Consider the following 25,350-nt stretch of genomic DNA (forward strand, 5'->3'; position numbering starts at 1 on the left):
TTCTAGATGAACAAAAGAAATTAACAAACGCCAAATGACAATCCAGCAGAATCCAAACAGAACACAAGGAGAACATAAAGGCTACGCCCCTGATTAGTCATGAATGTCAGGTGCTGGGAAATGAAGCTGGACTGGGGATAAACAAGAAAACCGGCAGAACTGTGACAATCCTCGTGTTTTATTTGGCTGTTTAGTCCGTAAAATTAAAGATATGAGCATTAAAAACAGACAAATCAGGCACGTTCTTTCCCTGAATTCGCTCTCGATAGCGTTAGCCACAGGTTTGATCGACGCCATTGCTAAGGGAAGACACATTACCTTCAACAGCCTCGCTCTGGATTGGCTCTTTGGTTGCTACGATACTCACAGTCGAACTTCCAAATACGCAACTCAGCTCCAAATTCGCGGCTTTAACTCTTAGCCTCGATGAGCTTCATTTGACTGGAGCCGTCACACTCCCTTAGTCCATTTCTTTAAACCAGGCGTGTCAAAGTCATTTTCACCGAGGGCCACATCAACAAAATGGTTGCTCTCAAAGGGCCAGATGTAACTATGAGACAGTATAAATATAACTAAATGTGACCAAATGTAATGTAAAATAAATCCAACTACTTTTTATTCTTCTTAATTAACCGTTTCTATATTTATTACTTATTCAGACTACAAATATTGCATGTGGATTTGCATAGATGATAAACTGATATTTTTAGAGTTATACCTTTTAATTTACCTTGTCGCGGGCCACATAAAATGACATGGCGGGCCACATTTTGCCCACGGGCCTTGAGTTTGACACATGTGCTTTAAACAGTCTTCTTACCCGTACATCTTTGCAAAAGCATTACTCAGATTTGAACACGTTTTTGAGTCGACTCCAGTAATATCAGCTCGTACATACAGTATGAGGCATATTTCTTCTTCTTCTTTCTTCAACATACTTCTGGTAATATTCCTCCAAGCCAAGTCCACTGTCCCCAGATCGCCTCCTCCCAGTCCCATCTTGTGTCCCGACATTGGCTCATTCACACATGCATTGTACTGTACACAGCCCATCTGATTTATGCATGTCGAAGCAAGTGCCAGACAGAGCGCCCTCCGCTGCTGTCGCTGCACTGTGTACCTAATAGTGCTAAGTGAACGCTATGAAGGTCAGACAGAGAACGCGATTGGCTTTAGATCTCGTGTCTTGGAAATGTCTGCTGTTTTCTGCACTTGCAAATACGCGCTGGCTGCAAATCTGGCTTGACAAATATCTTGTGAAATGTGTGCTAAAACAAAAGCATTTTTCCAGCAGTGCGGTTGGAAGCTTAAAGTCTTGGCAGAGCTATTTAGGGCAAGTCACTCTAGGCTCCAAAAAGACAGCCAAGAAAAATGCAACGCGATCACGAGGAATGTTTACCTGACAAAGTAAAAGAGGTGGTTACAGAAAAAACAAATCAGTGTTAAAATACAAGAACAGTAGTTTGCTGTAAGCTAGCGTGCGCTTTTTGCCAACCCCAAGCCTGTGTAAACTGAAAGGTCTTTTATCACTTTCATAATTTGTAAATGACAGTACACCGGTGTAAATTTATATCTTATTTATTCTTTTTTTTGTGTAAGTGCATGTGAATTCAGACGTCGTTTAAACTGTATCCCTGTTATCCAGACCCGACCTGTGGCAAAGGCGTTTTCCATGTGGCGTGTTCAGTGACATACAACTGAGCGCTTCTGATTATTACCAGCATAAAACGCAAAATCAAAACTCTGGAAACAGTCTGGGATTCAAAATGTTCTAGATTCCTTACCTGGTAAATTCAGAACGATATCTCTCTGTATTTTCATATGGATTGATGTCAAGTCTGGTCTCCATGTCCTACTTTGCGTCTCCAGATCGCAGGTCAAATGTGCTCGTGCAACAGATCTGTTTCTTTTCTTTTTTTTGTTGACCCATGTGAAACAAAGGCGCTCACTGGTCACCTATGACTCACAAATAAAATCTAACATCTTAATCTCACCTCAGATTAACAAAGTTTCGGATTTCGCTCATTGATTCTGCAGAAATCCGCCATGTTTTTCAGCCTTTATGTGATATCTTTTTTCCTTTATTCTTCCTGACACAGCCAAACCATGAGTGACCCTGATTGGCTAATCCACCTGTCAATCATGCCCATTTAAAAACAGGGAGATTCATTGAAGACGTGTGTTTTCTGGATCCCAGGCAATTCGATCCTATAAGCTTAAAATAACATAGTCCAACTGCCTATTATCCACACAATTACACAAACAGCTAATGAACTAATACTGCCCCGGTTGGAGAGCAGGGGCGGAGCACAGGGAGGCAGTAGAGGGCGCCACTGGTCGGCACTATCCATGTGTTACGCTGACAGCTGGAATCTGAATCAAAAACTATAGTAAAAGCTGAAGTTAAATCTGTCAACTGGACAAAAAGTTGTAGGAGTGAAGATGTTTCGCTGCTCGTCCAAGTCGCTTCTTCAGTTCTGGTCAGATTACTCCTGGACACTGCCTTATATCTGTCTGAAGGGAGGGGCTAACCACTCTGAAACTGTAAACAGCGACTATTTACACTTTCTGTTTGTTAGGCTGGGTCTATTCACCTGTAATATGTGTGAACTGAGCCTGAGACCTACATATCATAATCATTCAGCCTAAACGAGCCTACTGTCTAGCTCATTTGTTTACTTTGTTTCCTTTGTTTGCTTTGGGTCTGATGATGGGCTTATAAATCGGAGATAAATTACATCTAATCCTCCCATTCCTGTTCAAAGATGGATTGTCTTTCCTTACAAAAAAAAACTTCTTTAACCCCCTTTTCAAACCATTTCTTTTCTCTGGCTAATATCTGCACCTCACTATCTTCAAAAACAGAATCAAAAACATTTTTATTACCGTTGTCGCTGAACAAACTTCACAGATCTGACCTTGTTTCGGCGATTTGGTGCAACATGAAGCAACGAATAATAGTAAAATATAAACCAGCCTATCATCCACACTTTCATTTATTGAACTCAAAATTGTGTCAAAAGGATTCCCTCTTTTTTTGTTCTTGTTTTTTCTTTTTTTTCCCCTTTGACTAATCATATACATGGCGCCCTATAGCTTATAAGAATTCTTTATCTTTCTGAAGTATATGCGTCATTGTAATTGGATTATTTTAATTCCACATTGGCACTGACTTGGCGTCTTCTTTGCAGAGGTTTATCTCATGTACATTATATGAAGCCATAGCAGGACACAAGTGCTCCACGCCTGTTGCCATTTATAGATGAACAGCTGGCTGATGAGAGGCGTCCCGCTGCGTCCCCCAAGCCATCCCTCTACCAGCGCCGCCTGAACTCAAACATCTATATATATATGATCCTACAGGCTGCATGTGACTCGTGGCATGTGAATGATAATGAGGCTCACAGCTTTGACTTTTAGTTAAATATTCAATTAGATGTGAGTGCTGTGAGGATTGTAAAAGAATGGATATGATAGAAAGCGCCGTCGCTGATAACATAACACAAATAGTATAAAATATAAAGTAAACGGTGCCAGTTTCTGTGTGACAAGACATAATTACACGGTAGTCAGAGTGTAGGAGTTAGTGGTAGTTACACTGTTCTTAAAGGTCTTGATTGAGACAAAATTGACTCTTGTGAGCTTTAACCTCCTGAGACCCGAGCTCTTGCAGGACTTTATTTGCAAAAACTATTAAGTGCCTGAACACACACATTTTTTCTGAGTGGAAAAACGAAATGAGAAACAATTGTGCCTCTAGGAACAATGTGTCTCATTTGAAGTGCGACTGACAGGTGCAGGAAGACATATGCCTTTAAATAAATTAAATGTAAAAAAAAAAAAAATACATTAAATACACAAAATAAAATAAATAAAAATTAAATAAAAACAATACATTAAAATACAATACAAAAATAAAATAAAAATTTATAATAAAAGACAAATAAAAAATAAATAAAATTAAAAATGAAATAAAAGTACATTAAAACAAAAAAATAAATAAATATTCTAAAATCTTAAAAATATTCAAAATTGAACATGTTCTTGTTGCTGTTCTTCTTCTAAAAAATTGCACTGTGGCCTAAACAACCCAAAATGTGTTTGATGAGGATGCCAGGTCTCAGGAGGTTAAACCATGACTGAAATTATCCAAATGATTCTAGTGAAGGTGTGTGGAGTTTAAAAACACAGTGGGGCACTTCCTGTATTACCACATGATGACATCAGAAAGTGGAACAGAGTGTTTTGAGAGCGTTTGAGAGAAGAACACATCCTAAAAATGGAGGATTTGTGTGTTAAACATGTAAATGAAACAAAACACAACTCCAGGTCTGTTTTTGATGAAAAAACAACATCACAAATCAAAAAATAGTGTAACATAAGACCCTGGAGATACTGACATCGGTGTATGTGTAGCACCATCGGATTTTTTGGTCACAAAGCCGTCCCTGTAAGCTCATCACTTCTTCCTGAACTTCGGCCTCTGATGTCACACACTGGCGAAGGTGTGAGGCCCTGTGTGAACTACGATTAGTTGCACTAAGATTACTGTTACAAGGCGTCAAGCTCAGTAATTGCGGAGAGTATGTGTGGGCATCGTGGGGGTCAGTGTGAAATCGGTTTGTTGGCTCAGTAACGACCGGTTTGAGGCTAATCTGGGTTGCGTTTTTAGCTTCCATGGCTCGACGCTTGGCTATCCTGCTCGGGCAAGTCCCACCGGAAGGAGACCCAAGGGACTGCATCTCTCGGCTGGCCTGGGAGCACCTTGGGTTCTTCCGGAGAACCTCGAGGAAGTGTCCCGGCTGAGGGAAGTCTGGGAGTCCCTGCTTAGACTCCTCCTACCACCGAAACCCAGCCCTAGATACGTGGAAGAAGCTCGATAGACTTGTAAAAACTGGCTATTTTATGTCATTTTAGTGACTTTATTTTCACGTACAGACATATTTGAGCACATATTTGCTTTAGTGCTTAGCTGATATCTCTCTAAGAGTTCAGAGAGATCCAGTGTGCTGCCCCCTAGAGTTTGCGTTTGGCAGAATAGACTCCATGGTTTTATTTGTTGAGCGAGTGTTTATCACATTGTAGGGACTAAAATAAACACATGCACATTATGGGAACCTGCTGGGACATAAATCAGGTCTCTATATCGTAAAATCCTTTATGATTAGTTCAACAAAATGGTTTAAATTTAAGCTATGGGTTAAAATAAGTGAGGGTCTCGGTCAAGGTTGGGCAAGTGACTACGGTTAACGTTAGGATCCGTGAGCAGGAAATGGTTATAGGTCAATGCAATGTCCCCAACAAGCTCGGAAACTCAACGTGTGTGTGTGTGCGTGTGTGTGGTGGTGTTTAGAGGGGCAGTGAGTACCTCCGAGTCTCTGCTCTCAGCTGTGGGGTTGGGCACTGGGCCTTCTCCCTGTGAGGCAGAGTGGTCCATCACAGTGGTAATCTCTCATCTCTGCAGAGGACCAGCTGTGCCTCAGAATCCCAACTGTGAGCTTTAAAAGTGGGGTGCGGAGAGCAGCTCTGCAACACAAGTCTAGATAAACACACACTGCACTCACAGCCAATAAGGTCAAACTTTTTTGTTATGAACATCATTTTACACCAATACAATACAATAAAATCTTGTAAAAATCGTGTAGAATAAGTTATAGGGTGCGTTTACATCATCTCTTCAAAATTGGGGCTAAACTGTAACTAAAACCTGACCAGAAGAAACCAGAAAACAAAAAAAAAACTACATTTGGACAAGTGTGAATGCACATAAAGAAGTATCTGTGTAATCCCTCAGTCGTCCAGGTGTGATCCACAGCAAAAGTAAAATATTAAATCTGTCAACTGGACAAAACGTTGCCGCTTCTTCAGTTTCTGATGATGAGCAGCGAAACGTCTCTTATAAAATCTGTCAACTGGACAAAACTTTGTATTTGTCTTTTGCTACACATAAAGAAATATAAGTTATTTCTCTTGTCCAGTGTCATTTTTTTTATGTGTAAGAGGAAGCATCCACTTATAGCAGGTATAGCAGGTTATTTTTTTCATTATCCACTGCAAAAGTCCAAGCGTTCTCTCATAAATACTTTAGATTAGTTTAAAAATGTATCGGTGGAGACAGAAACGTACTACACTGATACTGTCACAGTGCAGGTCTTGGTTTGGAAGCAGCACACACTCACTCTCCAGACCTGGTGGGACATGAATGACCAGATTTCTGTTACATAAAGCACAAAGTCTATTCAGAAAGAGAGCCAGGTGAATCAGGATCGCGGCTCTGATCTTCCATTGATCACTGTGCTCTGTTTGTCCTCTCTGAAGGAGGTCAGAGCGGGATGGCTGCTACACAAATGCGTCCCTAAAACTGGCAAAGTCTGTGCATTTTTCCTGGCCTGCGCTCGCTAAGATGGATGCTTGCCAACACAAAGGGCTTGAACCTGTGTGCCTAGTTTGAATAATTGTCTGCCTTTTTCCCAATGGCACCAGCAGGCCTCAGTGGATACAGAGGTAATGTAGCTGAGGAATAAGTAGATTTAGAGGACAAATGTTTGTAGAAATGCAAGGTAACGCTGTACTAGCTGGAATGTTCTCCAATTCTGCTGCCAACCGCAACAACAAACAACACAGCAGCTGTCACTTTTACTTGTTCTAAAATCTGGAACAAACTGCTTTTCAAAATACTAATTCGTATCATCAAAGAAAATGTCCGAGCGCCAATCAGTGTCTGCTACGCGACTTCACATCACTAAAAGTTTGACAAAGTGTTCTACCCAAGGTCAGCACTGAACAGAAACAGTAACCTCCGGGTTTGTGGGTGTAATATTATGTACGCATTATAATAATTATCCAAAATGTAATCAGATTGTCACTTCATCATGTAATACGACATTTGAATAGTTGGACACATTAAGTAACAAATAACAGTCATCATATTGTGGAAGGAAAAGGCACCGGAAACTGAAAGTGGTTGTAGTGGCCAAAATGCACCTCCTGCCTTTGGTGTCACTGGTTTCATGTTCCGACTCACCTGGGCCTCACCTGTGCCTATTAAAGGGGAGGTCATTAGTGCATCAGGTGTTGCTTATGTGAGGAGGAACAGTCTTTTTAACCGTGTGAAAGGAATGCATAAAATAAAGGGCATTTTTAGCAACACGCATCTGAAGCACCACCGAAAAGACTGGTAACCTCGTGTCTTTGTGGCACATGGTCGTCAAAAGAATCCTCTGTCCTCAAGATAGCTCCAGAATGCTCCTCCTTCGTCTACATCAGGTCTCAAAGGGCCAGATGTAAAATTAATGTAACTACTTTTTAAATTTGTTGACTGTTTCTGTATTTATTACTTACTCGAGTTCCAAAAATTGACCTAGATGTAAAAATATGGCTGTGTAATTGCGTATCTCCTGGTAAAAATGGCGTTTTAAGTCCATCATACCTTTCAATTTACCCTGTTGAGGGCCATATAAAATAATGTGGAGGGCCACCTTTGACCCGCGGGCCTTGAGTTTGACACATGTGGTCTACATCATGAACGGTTGCAGCAGATTGACCGTGCAGTAGTCAGGACACAGGAGACCTCGTTGGAGCCTCACATCATCCCTTGGTGGAGATGACTGGAGGAACACCATGAAGCCAGTGCTAAGTGTGCTTGTTTTGCACAGTTAAATGACCTTTTATTGTGACTTTTTGAATGGAAAGGCTCGCTAATAAGTGCAGTTTGCTGTATATTTGCACAGAACAGTGTTTTTTAAAAAAGGACAAATATATGGACTACGTTTTATGACTGAGATAACTGCCAAAAATGTTGACGTCATCGATTGCTGCAGTTCGTTTAGAGGTTAAAGCAAATACAGCTGCACTCATTCGAAAAGCTGCATTAGAACAAAAGTATGAAGTTAAGGAGCAAATTGCAGGTCTGAGAAGGAAACGGTAACTTGAAATTGAAATAAAAATGACTGAAATGAATGCTAAACTTGCCTCTTGCCCCTTGAAGTCTGCTCGAAGTAATGATAGACCAGTTTCCGATGAGCCTAAATTTAAACAATTACAAAACCAGACATTTCATCTAAGCGTGAAGTTGTGGTTCAAACCTTCCCAGAAACCACCACTCCTGATCTCTGTAGTGAAGAGATCTCCACCTCACTTCTGTCCCAGTCCCCTGTGATCAAACCTTCAACGTTCTGTCTCCATGTCCACACCTGAATGACCTCTTTCTTGAATGGAAAGCAGGGCATAGGAGGCCCTCTGGGGAAAGGACAGGGTGGGGGGCATAAAATCACAGCTGGAGTTTCACTGGACATGGTTTGAGAGGATTTTGTGTTCCTACATCACGCACTTGCCTTTGGTCCTTAAAGAACTCTGATGACACTAAAGATCTTTTCCATCTTAATAGAAAAGGCTTTCAAGAGGAAAAGGTGGAAGTCATAAATGTACATGTGGACACTGAACATGTTTCATATTTGTGCCTTTGAAATTAGTTAATGATTCTTGGTGACTTACAACAGTAATGAGATGATGTGTGTCCCTTTGGTGGTTGCCATGATCTCATTAAAAGTAAAGGCTAGTGTAAATGTTTTGTAATTGTTCTTACACCAGCAGAGACAACTAAGAGGCCGGTGTGTAGTGGCCAAAATACACCTCCGGCCTCTAGGTGTCACTGTTTCCATGTTCCGACTCCACTGGGCCTCACCTGGGCCTATTAAAGGGGAGGTCATTAGTGCAGCAGGTGTTACTTATGTGAGGAAAAACAGTCTTTTTTACTGTATTAACCCCCTGGTGCACAGCGGTCACTGCAGTGAACAGTTACTAAAACATAACTTTCCCTTTAATGCATTGGTTTATGTGGTGGAGCTGCATATCAGCCTCTACAGTGCTCTCTGCTGCCACACTCCATTGAGGTAAATTCAGTGGTCAGTCGATGTAACTGCAAGTAAATTTCCTTGGTTTTTGATTTGTTTTCTTATTCAGGCCTATACAGTGTTGAAATTTCCCAAAAATTGTTGAAATGTTTTTCAGAGCATAAAAAGAAACATATGTTTGTATATTTACAATAGAACACAAGTTAATTCATTTTTACAGGCAGCTCACAATGTTGTTTCATGTCCTGAGAAGAATAAAAACACTTCAGAAAAAAATCTTGACCAACGCTTTCATAATTCATGCGTCAGAGGGTTAAAGAAATGCATGAAATAAAGGGCATTTGAAGTGATCCACCGGGCCTCTTATATCTGTTACTTCTTTTAGGCTTAACCCTAAAACATTGAAAACTGTAGTTTCTGAAACAATGCAATTTGCAATTTTATCATGATGAAGTAATAATTGTGTTACATTTTGGATTATGCATAACAGCAGTATATTCACTCATTTGAACTCTGAGAGGTAAAACCAGGACTACTTTTTGCATAGTAGGAAAAGCATCTTGGCTGGTCAGGCAAGTAATAGTAAGGTGCAAAATGTGCCAAATATTCGCACTACACTACTTCACTGTGGCGACCCTTAATAAAAAGTGAAATATTAAGCAGGAAAAAGTATCCTTGGCTGCATCTAGTCTTCAGTGAAACTTCATAAGCAAATAACATCTTGGCCAGAGATTCTGCTCATACTTCCCATATTTTATCACGTGTTTTGCCTTTTTTTTTTTTTTTTTCATTTTCGCAGCAGTTAATAAAAAACTGTTGAATATCACGAACGAGCCTCCAGAGTGTTGTTATCTTTTCAGTGCATTGTGTTTTTTTGAACCGCAGCGTACACCACGGTCTCAGGCTGCGCGGGCTAATCATACATTGTTATAATTCTTCTCAAAAGAAACTCCACAAATCAACAAGTCCTCTGCATCGGCCTCTCCATTTTCTCATTAGGCAGATAGATAGCTGATAGCTAACACCGCGAGAGGTGAAGGCGAGAACAGATTAGTCTCCGTTCACAAACAACCACATATCCTTGACTTTTAATTAAAAATGCCATCGCAATTAGATACGGTAGTTTAAAAGGAAGAGCTGAAATAAAACGAGTGCAAGGAGCCAATGCTATAAAAGCAATCCCAGCTCCAGCACCACGGGGAATTAAGCTTTTTCACTTTGTTCATTGTGGATGTGGATTTTTTTCCCCTTTTTATTTTTATATGGAAACTAAAATCGGCTTAGGGGTTTTTCATGAGACGCGTTGCAGCAGGAGCCAAAAGTGGAGCCACAGCGAGCAGAAAATAGCGCTCAAAGTCATCACAGTGGCTACAAAAGGATGGCAAAATGGAGGTCACGGGGATGAAGCGAACTGTCCTGACTGCAATAAATGGGGACAATTAATCAGCAGTTAATGTGGATCGCATTGTTTATCCATCGAAGCGATCGCTACGGCAAAGGTGGATCTGTAAGTAGCCTATGAGAGCGAGCGGGACACAGCGACTAAGACACGATTAAAAGTAATAGCAATGATGCAACTTGGTATTTAAAATGGTAAGAGTTGTAATAGTTTACGCTAACAGAAATGAGGCTTTCTAAACACTTGTAGGAGTGTGGAACTTGTAAAGGAGCATTGCAACATAGAAATTTGACCCACAAACACTGCATTAGCTGATGATTTTGGGACACACCCTTTTTCCAATCCTTATTTTCATTGGGTTTTTGCAAGAATGTTCCACAGTATGGCATTGAACTTTTTTTTTTGGTCACATTTTTGCAGCGTTTTTCTACCTTTTAAGACTCTCAAAGTGCTTTACATCAAGAAACCCCTCATCCATTCACACACACATTCATACACCAGTGTACGCAGACACTGAGGGCGAGGTGGGTTAAGTGTCTTGCCCAAGGATGCAATGGCAGTATTCATTTGTGGGCCAGTGGATCTGTCTGGTTTATTCGTTGCATATGTAAAGGTTCTTGTGTGAGCGTTAAACCGTGTTACAGGAGTTGTGTTTGGTTTCATTTGCACGTGTTTGAGTTTTACGCTGCCCAGCCAAAAAACAAAAGTCGCCACCTGGATTTAACTCAGCAAATAGGTCTGAGCCTCCTGCAGTTGGTCCAGTCTAGGTTCAGCAGAATGAGGTCAGCTGACACCTGAATATACTGAATGACCAGGTTATTCCATCAATGGATTTTTTCTTCCCTGATGGCACGGGCATATTCCAAGATGACAATGCCAGGATTCATCGGGCTCAAATTGTGACAGAGTTGGTTCAGGAGCATGAGACGTCATTTTCACACATGGATTGTCCACCACAGAGTCCAGACCTTAACCCCATTGAGAATCTTTGGGATGTGCTGGAGAAGCTTTGTGCAGCGTCAGACTCGACCATCATCAATGCAACATCTTGGGGGAAAATTTATGCAGCACTGGATGGAAATAAATCTTGTGACGCTGCAGAAGCGAAATCGAAACAATGCAACAGCGAATGTGTGATGTAATCAAAGCTAAAGGCGGAACAACCAAATATTAGAGTGTCTCACCTTTGTTTTTGGTCGAACTGTCAACCTTTGGATCAAATCACGACCGCTCTTCCAACTGCCTTGCGGCCGCTCTTGCATTGATTCAATTACAAACATTTCTATTGATCAGAGAATCTTTGAAAACGTGTATTCTTACTGCGGACTGCCTTTCCTCGCCACAGATCTGACCTGTAACCTGTCCCGGTGCCATCAAATCTCCATGGAGACAGATCACTTTAACTCCACACTGCGAAACATTCCAGGTGAAGCAATAACCCAAGTGTCAGATCCTCCACCAAGAAAGTTACATAGTGCGCCTTTTAACTTTTTCATCAGTTTTGTTGAGAAAGCTGTCCATGAAACTGCGACGTGCTAAGTGCTGCCTGAAACAGTAGGCGTAAAACTTCTTCTAAGGTCAATACGCCTCAAATGTACTCTAAATAACCACTCTGAGGAGTAAACAAGCTCCTATACAAAAAAGTCTGTAACATTCTGCACAACTATGTCAAAATAAGGGCATGTTAAAATGAGTTTATATAGCTGATGACACCAACGGCAACAGTAAACAGGGGTCACCTTCTCTGCACCTATACGCTTCCATTGATAGTGTTGCCTTATTATGAGGTGCCTTTGGCCAATTCAAGCCGGAGTTAAATGGTGCATTTAATGTGGCTGGTGGTGGGTGTAACGCAGTAAAATGATACTGCTCTACTCATCTCTATGTTTATGCATTTTCTCTGCTAAACCTGTAAAATTTTAGTTGACAGCAGAGACTTTTTTCCACATAGTTAGTTACAAGGATCAGTGTTGATTTGTGTTATTGCAGTGGTTGGGCTAAAAGATTTATTTATTTTTTTTAATCATATTAGTGTCCAAGCTTCATTTTGATACTAAGGAAGTTACTCAGTGCTTTATACCGGTTTTGATACCACAGTGATAATAAAAAACACTCTTTCTTTAGACAATAAAATGTGAATCCAGTAGGTTCCATAGCGGTCCATGGGCGTTTACTCGTCTATGTGTCTTATATTTGTTCTGATGCAGCTCAAAATCATTCGAAAGCTGTTCAGGAAAGGTTAACTCCTGTGAATGTGACTTTTTTAGTAGCAATACCTGCTCAAAAGTTTTTATACTACAGTGACAGTTGAAAAAAAAATATAACTCTTTTCTTTCTAAATATTTTTATTTTATTTTTCCAGAGCATTTAGAGCAAATACAGCACCGAGGAACGAACCCTCATTGTACAGTGGAACTTTGAGTCACATGGGTCAAATTCACAAACCCAGCGGTGTTTTACCATCGACATTTTAACACCAGAGATGCCCCGAGCGTAAATGTCATTAAAGGAAGAATAAGTGGTTTCAAAGACAGGGGGCAGTATGTGATCTCCACAGACCTGACTAGTCCTGATATCTTCCTGTGGGGCGATTAAAGAAAAGGTGTTTGTGAATAAATGACAATAAACGACTTAAAACGTAATATCGAGGATCAAATAAGAACCATAAGCCCGGAAATGCTTTCAAATGTTGTGCAAATTGTGTTGGATCGAGCTGTTCAAGGTGAAACCGAAAATGGTGGACACTTAAAAACATTACCTTTAATAATTAGGTCATTTTTACTTCCTCTAGTTTAAGTAGTGATAAGTTCAAGTGTAAGTGAACAATTATAACCGTGTATATCGCCAAAAATCTCAGAAGATTCAGTTTATCTACTGCTAAAATTTGGTGAGTTTAATTTAAGAATTATAGGAGCGACTGAAGATTTAAAAGTGCAGTTTTACTATCAGTTAGTATCTGATTTTCAATACTTTAGAAAACCCTATATCATATATTCAACTAAAAAACAAAAAAGCAAAAAACAAAAAAAAACTACAATGAAATGTAAATAAAACTTGGAAATTTTTGACCCAAAGACATTCATAAAGGGCCTTGACTTTGATAATCACAATATTTGGACGGTCCACACCTGAACTAAAACCAAACATCATCTAATATGGGGGTAAATGCTTTATTGACTGTGGCACAAACAAACAAATTAGGGCTATGCAATGAATTGAATTTTAATCAAGTTTGAGATTCAGTTGCCTTGTTTGGAGCAGAGTTCACACTTTAAGGGAAAAAATGGGGTCCAATGGCAATGGTGACAAGTTTAAATAGTGTGTTTTCAAGGAATTTGGGATTTATAGGAAGACAAAATAAAAATATAAAAGTCAAAACACTGGTATTGATCAAAATGAATGAAAAACCTTTATTTTACTTCTCAAATTCTGCAGCTCACAAACTTAGACGCCACAAAGCTGTAATCCAAATGCACTACACATCCTAAACTCCTCTTCCTTGACCCTCAATCTAACACCTCTAACACCATACACTGATTTGAATAACTTCCAGCCGATTTTCTATTTCCTCTCGTGCTAATCCTCATTTGACACATTATTACCGCAAGTGTTCGCTTTTTACATCATTCCATTGTAGCACATCACAATTCTTCTGGTATTACCCCTGTTAATGCGTTTTCTTCACATGTAAACAAATGGAAACACATTGAGGCCCCTTATCCGGCGTTGGCTCCCTTCTTGGGTAGAATAACAAATAGGCCTTGGTGATTTAGTATTCCCCTGGGTAATTGTTTTTTCTGCGGTGGTGACCATGTGGAGATGAAAAACAATCAGCAAATCTCTTAACAGATGCTGTAATTACCTGAGCGGGCTCGCACAAGTGCCAGAGTCGCCCTCTGTGATCGGGAGCTCACTCAAAAGGAGGGGACCGTCCGTTGCACCGGCTCAGGCTTAACAAGCAATCCAATGCATCATCACACCTCAACGAATTCAGTTTGTACAGGGGCAGTGATGAGGAGACCAGCGCACATACAACGCACTCTTTACAGTGAAGAGTGGGTTTATTTGTTCCATATTTGAAGGTCCTATATTACACAAAACTGACCCTTGTGAGCTTTAAACCGTGTTATAATGCAGTTACTTAATCAAAAACATACCTGGAGTTGTGTTTTGTTTCATTCATGCATTTGTGTCTACGTTTACAAAGCTCAAAATGCTCCGTTCCACCTTGTGATGTCATGAAAAGGTAGTTTTTTTAAGTTAACAGCTACTTTTTACATTTAGTTCAGTCAAGATTGGCAATTCTGGGGTTGTTGAAATCGTCCAAATGATTCTAGTGAAGGTGTATGGAGTTTAAAAACACAGTGGAGCACTTCCTGTATCACCACATGGCATAACAAAGTGGAACAGAGTGTTTTCTTTGTGACGAGGAAACAATATCATAACATAAATCTGAAAATAGTGTAATATGGGCCCTTTAAAAGATCGTAACGAATAGATTCTTCCTGTAGATAATATACAAATGTAATACATCGCTTAAGGGAAGATAACAGCTACATGTATTTTGGTTGTACTGTATTTGGTTGTATTTGGTTGGTTGTATTTCTGGTCATTTCGGTTAAGGCCACATGTCTTATTTGTAGACCCTTTTGTCTCAGGAACGTGTGACCGCCGCTATGAGAGGGTTATAGAACACTGATGCCGTCACGTTGTTCAACTTTGCTTTAAATTTCTTATCAATAGACTGTGTAACCCCCTCTCTGGAGATAGTATAAAATATTGGTGCGAGCTCAATTTGTTAGAACTCTGCACTAGACTTGACTCTGCACTAGACGCAGAAATCACTGAAGACACTACTCACTCGACTCTGCTTTAAATTTAGCCGTACGCCACTTTTAACCTGACTGTATCGCTGTAACGGACAGTAAAGATCTACAGAACGATCCCCGTACGTCTGCGCCTGTTCTTCATGCAACAGAAACCAATATACTTTACGACAAAAGCAAATTTACATTCATTACATAAAACTAAAGGAACGTGTTTTGTATGTGCAGATTTACAGCAGCTAAAAATAAGCCCAAAATACTTGTCTAGAACTCAAATTATCTGGGGGCCGCAGGAGGCAGAGTCTGGGTGAGGTTTTGCTGCGTCAGGTATTCCACAAAAAAGCTTTGTTAAAATTTTCTCAAACGTCATCGCCGTTTTCAACATACATGAAGAAATATGCCAATTCTTGTGGATTTTATGGATATACATTGTTATTTGTTGAATCTTTTGTGACGCGAGTGACACTTGGTGGATTTGGCGGAACCTTTTACACGCAACTTAATAATCCCACGCTAACATTACACTTTCGTATTGTGCTGCAGGCCACAAAATATCATTTCACGTGCCGCAATTAGTCCCCGGGCCGCGAGTTTGAGACTCCTGCTCTAGAAGGAATGTGACAGAAAAAGTAGAAATGTTGAAAATAAACGATTAAAGATTGCTCAAACGTGCACCAAATACAAGTTTAGGTGAGTAAATGATGAGGGAAACAACTATAACCTGTTTAAAATGTTTGCGTAGTAGGTCTGATTTAAGAAAAGTACAGATACCTCAAATTTAAATGTAGTACTTGACTACTTTTACTGCATTACGTTCAACCACTGATGAGCATCGCCTGTGAACTGCAAAGGTGAGGATGAGGACTGTGATGGGGGAAGGGTGAAGAGTTATTTTTATTGAGATTATTTCCGGGACTGAAACGTCGCCCACGTCCAAGTCTAGAACCTCACATGTGTCTTCTTCAGTGTCCAAGCTGCGTACTGGTTAGTAATTTGCACCAGCAGCGTTGTACAAAAGACGCATTGTACAAAAAAAGGTTAGCGTTGACAGCTAACCTTCACATTCTACATTGCAAATAGGAGCCATGCAAATGTTGATATAATTTCTCTAGTTAGGCATCAATAAATACCAGTGTTTCATCTGTCGTCCCCAAACAGAAATTCTATTCAAATTTATTAAGCTGAAAATATCCAGTGCCAACATTTAATTATGCTTATTAAATTCATAAGGCCAACCAAATGCCACTTCTGCTGTGTTCCATTATGCCAAGACACCTTCAATTTTCCATTCATATTTTGCGACAGGAAGAGGAAGCGAAATGTGCAGAAATACAACCCACCACTGAAAATATTTCTTTTATATTGCCGTAACCGTTTTACCTCAGAAATCCAGTCAGTTTTGTCTAGTGATGCGATGCTCGGTTCTTTTTAAACGGTTCCTTGGATCTCAATCTCGTTTTTTTTTACAAGAATCAAATCGTTTTCTTTCTAATTTTATGCATTTTTACTGATTCACGATGCAAGAATCGACACGAGCGAGAGATTTGTGCACAAAAAAACAGATCTGACACGACAGTTTTTAAATTATCATTAGTCTAGTGCAATGTTTTATTTAGATGATTCATAATTTAAAAGACTAAACACACGCCCACTCTCAGTTTGAATCATTTAAAACACATTTGAGCCATGGTCATTTTTCTCTGTGATTAGTTTGTAGATAAAATAAGTTCTCACGTTGGCTTCTGTCATCGCTTTTTGACACAAACGGATCCCATAAAGGAGTCAAAAATCCCGTCACTAGTTTGGTCCTCACGTTCTCTATTGAGTCTCAAACCCGGTCAAACGTGATCGTGCAGTTAGATTAGAATAGTTTACTTCAGTGACATGTGAAACAAAGGAGCTCATTGGTCACTTATGATTCACAAATAAAATCAAATATACATTGGTCCCTCTTTTATCGCGGGGGTCGTGTTCTAAAAATAACCCACAATAGGCGAAATCCGTGAAGTATCAGCTTTATTTTTTACAATTATTCTCTATGTTTTTGTCTGTAAAACCCCTCACCACACACTTTACACACTTTTCTCACACAGGCATTAACATTTTCTCACATTTCTCTCTTGTTTAAACTCTCTCAAAGTTCAAACCTTCGTAGGCGTCTTTGTTGGTGCAGAACGTTTCATTGACATTGTGGGTTTTGTCGGGGAGAAAACAAATTGCAAACGTACAGCACTTCAGAGTCACACTGTTAGCGATTGAACACGGCATAGAGGGGATTGATGGACAATGGTCTACAGTCCCTTAGCCAATCAGGACACAGAACACAATGCACACTCATACTAAAAAAAAAAGCAAAACAGCAATATATTTAGGGACAACTGTATCTCACCTCAGATAAACATAGTTTAGCTCTTCTGCAGAAATCCATCATATTTTTCAGCCTCCTGTGATATTTTTTTCCTTTATTTTTTCCGATGTGGACGGACCATGCATGTCCCGGATTGGCTAATCACCTGTCAATCACACCCATTCGAAAACTCGGAGATTCACAGGTGATCAAACTCACATCTTCTAAAGTATTGAAGTAACTTTTATTCTGGATTCTAGGCAAGGAATGTGGTATAAATGGACCTGTAAATGTTTTCGTTGTGGCTCAAGTCTAGCACAAAACGTGAATGGATCATCACCTCGTTCAAAAGTTTTTGTCTCTTTTTGCAGTTTTATTTAAATCATGTTAATTCTAGACGATAAACTTGATGTTCAAACTTTCAAATATGTTCTACCTCGCAAGTACTACTCCGAAAGTAGTACTAGGTTGGTTGGAGTTTTTATTCTGGATCCAGGGCGAGTATCCGTGCGCTTGATCACAGACATTTACAAATCCTGTTTCGTCCAAATTGTGTTTTCGTTTTTTAAGCGCGGAGGATGAGTCCCATGACCTTGGCGATTCCTTATTTAACAAAAGCTTATGCCAACAGCAATCTCTCTGAGTGACCCAAATGAGGGCTAATAATCACCCGCAACATCGTCCGTTTCCTTCCTTTGAACCTACTCAGGGATATGTTCTCTGAGTGCTCCGTTGGATTTCCGCCGTGGGATCCATCGTTTTGTAGCAGTGTACATGATTAAAGGCTGAATAGCTTAGAGGCTCTTGAAGGAATGAAGACAGAACATGGGAGTGAGCAGAGCGCTTTGGGAACATGTCAGATTAATATGGAGCCATGCTGGGAGGACTTGTTTCTCCCTCTGAGTCAAACTCTTCACGTGCTCTGGATATTTGAACACCCACAACCGTGCAAAAGGTAATGGGGCGAAGATGTATTTGCTGCTTCTACTTAGCTACAGTAGTTCAAAAAGCGTTATTAAAAAGTCAAACTGAACATGAGCCATTCAACAATCTGTAAGGATAACAACTAAACACATAAATAAAAGTAAAATAAATAATAACCCTACATAATGAATGGCAGTTCCATCCATCTTCTTCGGTTTATCCAGGGCTGAGTCGCGGAGGCAGCAGTCTAAGCAGGGACACTCAGATTTTTTCACCCTAGACACTTTCTCCAGCGTCTCTAGTGGCACCCCAAGGCGTTCCCAGGCCAGCCGAGAGACACAGTCCCTCCAGCGTGTCCTGGATCTTCTTCTGGGTCTCTTTACCCAGTGGGACATGCATTGGCAGGTTTTTATAGAAAGATTCAGACTTAAATGCCCCATATTACGTTATTTTTGTTTGTTTTTTTAAAGTCGTAATAGTGTATTCACATCACAAACAGACCTGGAGTTGTGTTTTGTTTCATTCACACACAAGTCCTGCATATTTAGGCTGTTCTCTTCTCTCAAACTGACGCTCTGTTCCACCTTGTGATGTCATGTGGTAATACAGGAAGTAAAAGACGAAATTAAATCTGCCAACTGGACAAATCGTTGTCGGAGTGAAGACGTTTCGCTGCTCATCCAAGCCGCTTCTTCTTCAGTTCTGGTCGGATTACTGCTGGACACTGCCTTATATCTGTCTGAAGGAAGGAGCTAACGACAAAGAAACTGAAAAAAGCTATTGTCTCCAGTTTCAGATTAAACGACCCTGTTCAACCTTTAATGACCCTGCTATTGTTCTCTTTGTTTTGGGTCTGTGGATGGAGTTGTACATCAGGCCCCCATTTCTGTTTAAGGAATGATTGTCTTTCTTAACAAAAATCACTTCTTTAACTCCTCTCTCAAACCATTTCTTTTCTCTGGCTCAGATCTGAACTTCACTGTCTTCAAAGGAGTGGTTAGTGTCTTTGAGATGGAGATGCACAGCAGACTGGTGTCCTGAGCTGCTCTCACGCCGGTGTTGTTTCATTCTCTTATGAAGTGGCTGTTTAGTTTCTCCAGTGTAACACTCACTGCACTCTTCACTACACTTTTGTTTTGTTTTATCCTTTGGGTGAACCACTTTTTGTCTTAAAGTGTTTGTAATAGAGGAAGTACTGCACTGTGTTTACTTTTATAACTACTTCAGATGTTACTAGTTATATGATTAGGGTATTAATTATGTATTCACAGAGCCCTATCGACCTCTGCGTTCATTCCGAATTCAGCTTCTGTTCATGCTTTCTAAAGACTATTAAAAAGTGCAGGGATTGTAAAACGTTAAGAAATATGGAAAAACAAGCCCCGCGTCTCAGAAATCTGTAATGTTTATGTGACGCCAAGACGAGCTACATCCCCCGTTAAGGATCATCAAAAGTTTGTGAAACATGTGAAGCACAAAACCCAGAAGAACAGATTCTTGCAGCTCACAGTCTGAAGCTACTGGTGCCATTAGCCTGTATGCTGAGTGTGCAAGTGCTAATGAACTATAATTACCATCGGATGTACTGCGGTTACCTTGGTTTTAAAAGGTTATACTTTTAATGACTATAGCACAATATATAGAACTTAGGAAGAAAGTGAAAGAAATGAAATGTACCAAGTTTCAATGGGCAGCTTAAGTCTGTTTATTATTGCTTAAAAGTGCTAAAAAATGGAAAAAAAATCATAGAATAAATGAGATCAAACTCAACAAACTGAGAGGTTTTACTGGTGTGAAAATCAGCTATAATATTAAATGTGTTTTTCTTGATTCCTTGATGTTATTGTCAAGATTTTCCACATTTTAGCTACACTTGTACAACAATTTCTTTTCATCAGACCCGTACACTGAGTATAACTACACCAGAAGACCTAATGAATTTAAAGTGACTATTTTGTAGCTATATTTTTAGTATAGAAATCAGAGACTCTACCTGTTTTTATGAGGGAAAACTGTCAAATACACTTAAGCCTGCCACACACTACAGGACAATTTGGCTAATTTAGTACCCAGTTGTCTTCTTCCCGACTTCAGGGAGGCGTAACCTGATTTTTTTACCCTCAAATGTAATTTTTTATCTTCTATGTGCGATGTCGTATCCACAAAACATCACCACGGCAACAACCAATAAAACAAAGCATCAGGGGCAGAGGGAGTGACAGACACAGAGGCGCGAAATACAAACTCAGGAAACCACAAAAATGATTTATTCTTGTAGTTTTAAAGTTAAACTGCAGCATTCATATCCAGATTATCCATTAGAATGTGCCCTCTGCAAATAATGACGTCCAATCCACAAAATAGCGATAAATCCAGTTTGAAGCTTTCTTTAAAAAGCCAAAATCTGAGAGAAGTTCCTCACGTGTGTCTGTTCAGATCCACACGGCGAGGATCAGGTTGAAGCTGCTGCAGATTAGCGATACCGACGTTACTTCCTCGTAGTTTATCTCCAGCCTTCTGTGCATTAAAAAGCGTTTATCTGAACTACTGCACCACATTTCACGAATCATAAGTACACAGTTTTGACTAGACTAAACTTAGAAGTGCAATACTGTGATATTTGGAACATTTTTGTGTCTCAAAGCACATCGTTTTATTCTAGACCTGTAGCTTGTGGCGTACGGTCTCTTCGCTGCCATATCCTGTACGTTTTAACATCTCATACGATTCTCCTCGTGTCTGTGGTGTGCGCTTTTTGTCGCACGTTTAAAAGTAATTCAAGACGGGGAAAATCCTGTAATGTGTGATGGGCTTTCAGATACAATGTTATTTCAAACCCTGTATAATTAGAACAGAACCTGCTGAATTATCCTTGGCCAAAATTAAACACGAAGCCCAATATTTGGAAGCAAGATATTTGTTCAAATTCTGCAGGAACAAGTCAATCTTTGCCGTTTTTATCCATCCAGCCAATTTCTAAGTGATATTTGTTCAGACAAGATTTGGGAATGATTAAATGAAAAATAGAGCCGAAAAGGAATGTGTTTTTTTTCTTTTCTTTTCTGTTTTTACTTACACTTGTATTCCTACTACGCGAGTTGTTTAGCGCTGCACCCTGAAGGTCTGCTTTGTGTTTACAGAAGTTCTTTGAGACATTACCAAAAACTACACCTGTATACACCGCCGCAACTCTACTGTACTGCACATACCACCATTTTTTTAAACAAATACGAGCCAGATTGGGTTCCGCTGTAGGAGGGTGTCACATGTTGGGGTGTCCTTTAATCACAGAGACGTCGGGGTGGCAGAGCGGGGTTCAGTTTAATAAAGCTGCTGGAACAATAATGCTTCGCTACTGGGTGATCTTTCACACGTGGAAAGGGCCTGAAGAGAAAGTCTTATTATAATGTGGAAGTAGTAGAGTATCTTCTGTTTCCATTGGCCGCACAGACTCAGCTTTTACGTTTTTTTTCATTCAGTTATTTGGTATCGGTTGATTCAAAGTAGAAGATAACCCCATAGTTATCCTCCATACAGGTAAACAAATGCCTAAACTTAAAATAGACAATAAATTCTAATGTAAATGTGCACTTTGCAACTTTTCTCTGCAGCCTGTTTGTCTTCGTGGAGATATTAATGCTTTGCTTAGAATGCTCCACAGTAATGAAACCTCCATTAAAGTCCATGCGTTTCATAAAAATCATATACAGGGTGGGCCAAAAGTCACTGACACTTTTAAATCTTCAGTAGCTCCTCTAATTCTTAAGTTAAACTCACCAAATTTTAGCAGTAGATAAACTGAACCTTCTGAGATTTTTGGCGATATAAACGGTTATAATTGTTCACTTACACTTGAACTTATCACTACTTAAACTAGGGGAAGTAAAAATGACCTATTTTTTAAAGATAATGTTTTTAAGTGTCCACCATTTTCGTTTTCGCTCTGAACAGCCTGATCCAACACAATTTGCGTCAAATTTTAAAGCATTTCCGGGTTTACGATTCTTATTTGATCCTCGATATCACGTTTTAAGTCGTTTATTGTCTGAGGTTTATTCACAAACACCTTTTCTTTAAGATCGCCCCACAGGAAGAAATCAGGACTAGTCAGGTCTGTGGAGATCACACACAACCCCCTGTCTTTGAAAAACACTTATTATTCATTTAATGACATTTACGCTCGGGGCATCTCTGGTATTAAAATGTCGATGGTAAAACACCACTGGGTTTGTGAATTTGACCCATGTGACTCAAAGTACCACTGTACAATGAGGGTTCGTTCCTCGGTGCTGTATTTGCTCAGATTAATGTCGGAAGGATCGTTGTAAATGCTCTGAAAAAATAAAATAAAAATATTTAGAAACAAGAGAGTTATTAATTTTTTTTCAACTATCAGTGATGGTTGGGCCACTCTGTATTTGGACCATTGCCATAGACATTTTGAAACACAATATTGTAACTTTTTAAAAGAACACAGCGTAAATATGCAGGGTCTGTGTGTTATTTTGTTATATTTAGGTTGAATTCTCAAACTGAAAACACTCTGTTCCACCTTGTGATGTCATCATGTGGTAATACAGGAAGTGCTCCACTGTGTTTTTAAACTGCACCTTCACTAGAATCATTTGGATAATTTCAGCCTAAAAATTGCCAATCTCTACATAAAAAAAAGATATAGACAGACTAATAATAAAGAGTAACTCAAACAAGTGTGACTGAAAAAAAACACAACTCCAGGTCTGTTTTTGAGGAGGTAACAACATTATAACACGAATTAAAGCTCACAAGACTCAATTTTGTGTAATATAGAAGCTTTATCTGTTGCAGGAAGTTGAAACTCATGTACAGACAGATAAATATATAGATTATTAATTGATTTAATGCCATATGGAGATCAAGCAGGTGGCAAACCCTCAACTAGAAAAAACAAAACAAAACATAATGCACCTTTAACCAACGTTTTGATCGTACAAACATCTCAACGTCATCAGCTATTTTTTTGTTTTGTTACATAATCGAGTGTTTGGCTAAGTAGATCATTGGGGATTTCATTTACTCCTGTGAAAATACGCATTGTCGTGATTGAGCTGCTGTGCGTATGAGCCGGTATTGTGCGCGCCGCTCAAAGTTAGAGAGCTGAAAAGAAACCAGCGCGCCAGGTCACACCAAAGGCTCTTAAACTCAGCTTATCACAGCGACGCGTCCAAATGAGATACCTAACCAAAGGGAATAATTATCTTCTGAACCAGGCTAATCTAAAGCTATCAAATAAAAACAAACTTGACTGAGAGTATAAGGAAATGCAATTATTCAAATGGGATTGATATGCAAATGTGTGATTTTCTGCGGAGGAAACAAGAAGCCAGAAGCTACCCAGACTCCCCACTGGCTCATAATTCCCTGTAATAGCTGTCAGTGTCGTCGTGGACACGTGCACCGTTTGAACAGAGTCGGCTTCGCTTTAATCACACAGTCCTGGGTCTAATTCTAATAAATTACAGTTCAATTATAAGTAGATTTGATTATTATATTATTGCCAGGTGACTGATAGCGTGACCTTTTGTTGTGTGTTGGGGTTTGGCTGTAATGTCGTCCAGTTTGCTCAACCCATGACCTTCACTGGACGCCATTAAAAGCACATGTGCCGCACCAGCGTACGCCTTTTTCATTAAACTAAGGGATATTTCCAATCAGATTAACAAATGGTGTCTGACGTTCACAAAAAGCAAACCTCTCATTACATATTCAAATAGATTTTGTCTAGTGCAGTGTAAAATGTAACGCAAGAGATGAAATGAAACGCTCTCCCACCTAATTATACATCTACATACGACAAACGGTGAACGGTTTGAGTCTCTGACCGTCTGAATTTAGAAGAATACGCCATGTACGAGGGGAGGAGGAGGAGGAGGAGGAGGAGATGATGAAGAAGAAGAAGAAGAAGGTGGTGAAGAAGAAGAAGAAGGAGAAGATGGTGAAGAAAAAGAGGGAAAAGATGAAGAAAAAGAGGGAGAAGAAGAAGAAGGTGAAGAAAAAGAGGGAGAAGATGAAGAAGAGGGGGAAGATTATAAAGATGAAGAAGATGATGAAGAAAAAGAGGGAGAAGATGATGAAGAAGAAGAGGGAGAAGATGATGAAGAAAAAGATTAAGAAAAAGAAGAAGAGGAGGAGAGAGAAGAGGGAGAAGTGGAAGAAGAAGAGGAGGAAGAAGAAGAAGAAGAGGGAGAAGAAGAGGAAGAAGTGGATAAGGAAGAAGAAAATTACCCAAAAAAATGAAGAAGAAAATGAAGAAGACTAAGATTAAGAAGAAAAATATTGAGAAAAAAAGAGGTAGAAGAGGAGGAATAAGAAGAAGAAGAGGAAGAGGAGGAAGAAAAATATAATAATTATAATCATGTATGTGCAATTTACACAAACAAGACAAGTTTATTTGTATAGCACAATGATTTGCACATAAAGTAATTCAAAGTGTTTTACAGAATAAGAAAGACATTCAAATCACAATATAAACAAATCAAAACATAACATACAATGTGTGATTTTCAAAAAGTAAAATTAATTTAATTGGAAATGGGATTTGACGAGTCGAGGCAAAGTAAAACAGACACTATTACAAAACAAGAAACAAAACAATGACATTAACACAATGCAAACTAGACGCACAATATCCACACATTGTTTAATATGCTTTATTTACAGGATTCTACACTAGTCTTAATAAATCCAATACATTGTCTGATATTAATATTGATTATCCATGAGTTTTGCAACAAAAATCATTCTCCTGTGATGTCATTATCTAATGCCTTAACAAGACTGCAGCTTTCTAATTTAATAGCAACTGGAAAGCGTGCCAAAGCACATTAATCTAACAAAAATAGACTTAAAACGTGGCAGCACTTTGTTGCGATTAGTCCTAATATTAAACAAATGGAGGAAAATTAAATGGGATCCATTGGATTAGAGTAACAACAGGGAGCAGATGGTTTGGTGCATAGTGGG

This window comes from Periophthalmus magnuspinnatus, chromosome 6 (genome assembly GCF_009829125.3).
Source record: "Periophthalmus magnuspinnatus isolate fPerMag1 chromosome 6, fPerMag1.2.pri, whole genome shotgun sequence".
NCBI classification, from domain to species: Eukaryota; Metazoa; Chordata; class Actinopteri; order Gobiiformes; family Gobiidae; genus Periophthalmus; species Periophthalmus magnuspinnatus.